This window comes from Grammomys surdaster, unplaced genomic scaffold (assembly GCF_004785775.1).
Source record: "Grammomys surdaster isolate TR1022 unplaced genomic scaffold, NIH_TR_1.0 65, whole genome shotgun sequence".
NCBI lineage: Eukaryota > Metazoa > Chordata > Mammalia > Rodentia > Muridae > Grammomys > Grammomys surdaster.
In genome coordinates, this window is record NW_021604567.1 from 4,017,097 (window position 1) to 4,019,420 (window position 2,324).

The 2,324-nt window shown below is 34.0% G+C and overlaps 1 protein-coding gene across 1 annotated transcript in view; it reads left to right on the forward strand.

The window, feature by feature from the left end:
* Ndfip2 (Nedd4 family interacting protein 2) overlaps positions 1–1,631 on the forward strand; it is a 44,485-nt gene extending 42,854 nt beyond the window's left edge. The window contains exon 8 of the mRNA XM_028771683.1: positions 635–1,631. The gene's annotated coding sequence lies outside the window, so the exon portion shown is untranslated. The remainder of the gene's footprint in view (positions 1–634) is intronic.
* The last annotated feature ends 693 nt before the right edge of the window (positions 1,632–2,324 follow it).

The following is a 2,324-nucleotide window of genomic DNA, read 5'->3' on the forward strand; positions in this document are numbered from 1 at the left end:
CACACACACACACACACACACACACACACACACACACACACACACACTGGGAACAGTTAAAGAAAAAGAAGCCTTGATTCTAAGAGGGACTTAGGTGAGACAGGAAAGAAGAAGGGGAAATGACTATATATTATTTAAAAATTTAAAAGTAAGAAGGATATACCATTATTTCTGCTGAAGAACACACATGTAAATATAATGTCTATATAAAGTGTATTTCTGGATTATATGAAAGTATCCATTTTAAGTGTTCCTTAATATTCCCTACTCCTAAAAGATACTAAATTTTCTTTTTAATTGTTAGAATGTTTTTGTGAACAGTGGCACCAAGGATTTGGTAGTATTAACAGTAAAATAAAAGGCAAAAAATTATTGGTAAGTGAACACTGTTCCCTGAGTAGTGTGATTATTTTGTAGTTTTTTATGAGTCAGATATAATGTAAATATCATAGACTACGTGAAGGTCGTTTATAGAGGTTTTGTCTTTTAGGAAAATAGAAAAAGCGTAGTATTATCTTCATGCAAAGACTGTTGTGTAGTTAGTGAAATGGAGTTGTAAACTGTGTTTTTATTGTATTGCAATTACAAGTATAGCGTAGTACTTTCTAAGACCACTTCCTCTCTTTGTCTCTAGGTGGCATCAGCCCAGCATTCCTTTCCTACCCCAATGTGAAATGTCCACACCATCTGTAAACCAACAACTTTGCTAAGACAGAAGACTACTGAGAGCAGAAGGAGATGTAGTGAAGGATGGCTTCAGAATTAAAAGACAGGGTGGTTTGTGCTAACAGCCATTTCTGTTCATTCCTTAATTCTCTGTATTTCGTTTATTTTGCACATTTGCATATGTGCCTGTCTTAAGGGTATGCATATACTTGACTTGAAAGAATCTGTAAAGTTGTAGCAGCAAAGTCCAGTCATACTTGGTTAATCAGTGTTTGATACAATTGGAAGAATTGAGTAATAAACAGTCTTCCAGCATGTAAATGCTTCTGACGTGACCATTAGCGTAATAAAAATTACATTATTAATCTTGTCAAATGCTTTAGTTTCTGGCTCTTAGATTCACCTAGTAATTCCACACATGAAATATTCTTTGTTATATATGATGTTTATTAAAACTTGCGGTGTGATTATTAGAAAGAATTTGTCAGATTTTTGAATATGATATTGTTTAGGAAATCTTCTGTAAATAACCACGCATAAGTTGCTTTTTACATTGTTTTCTTAAATTGTGTCCGGATATCTTTTCATTAATTTTAAATTAAGTAAACTAAATACATAGAAATAAACTTCGTTAAAGATGGAGTGGTTTAAGATGAACTTGAAGAAAATCTGAGTATGCCAAATGCCGTTTAAAGAACAAGTGAGGGCCGCACCAGTGTGGGGGTTTTCAAATGAGAACCTTAGTTTTTAAGATTACTCACCTTACAGTTCTTACAAGAAGAGATTGCTTTAGATCTTATATTTATTTACGTTTAAGACAATTTAAAAAATTAATTTACCAAATATATTCTCATTTGCATTTGCCTTTTAAAAAGCCAATAAAAGTATCTTTCAGTATTACTGTAATCATTTTTCTTTAAATGTTTAATTTGTTAAGCTTAGCAAATAAAATCTTGTTCTCTTAATAGTGCCTCCTTTAGTGATTGCAAGATCTGAATTGAGGTATCAGAATACCTGGTTTCATGTTGTTGAAATGCATCTATGGAATGAATATAGGTATGGAGTGTGTGTGTGTGTGTGTGTGTGTGTGGTGTGTGTGTGTGTGTGTGTGTACTACCGTTACTCCAGCTGGATCTGCTCTTACATCAGAAGCTGCAATGTTTGCCATCTTACAGGTCATTTTCTGACTTTTGTGGTTTTCATTTTATCTTAGCTTATGAATGCTAATAGTAAAGATGATGGAAATTACATTACTGCTTACATATAAAAACATTTAACATAGCCATAAAGAACATATAAAATTGATTCCAACACTATGACTAAAAACCACATCTAACCCTTCAGGGCCATTTTTTCCATATTAAGGAAAAATAAAATTTATTTTTTATTACCTCTTATATTTCTTGTATTTTATGCTTTCCTCAATGTTTTAATAAACAAAGCATACAGTTTTGTTTGCTAATTGAGCCTCCTAACTTGTTTTCCCTAGTTCACTATCCTTCTCTCCTTCCTAGAGTCTTTCCTGTTGATTGGAGTACAGGACGCTGCCCCCCTTGAAGTAACCCACGAGCTTCATTGCCTGACTGGGAGAGCAAGGGAGCACAGTGGTGACAGAGACCTCCTGCTGGGCTCAGTGCTCTCCTCATTTCCTATGGGAA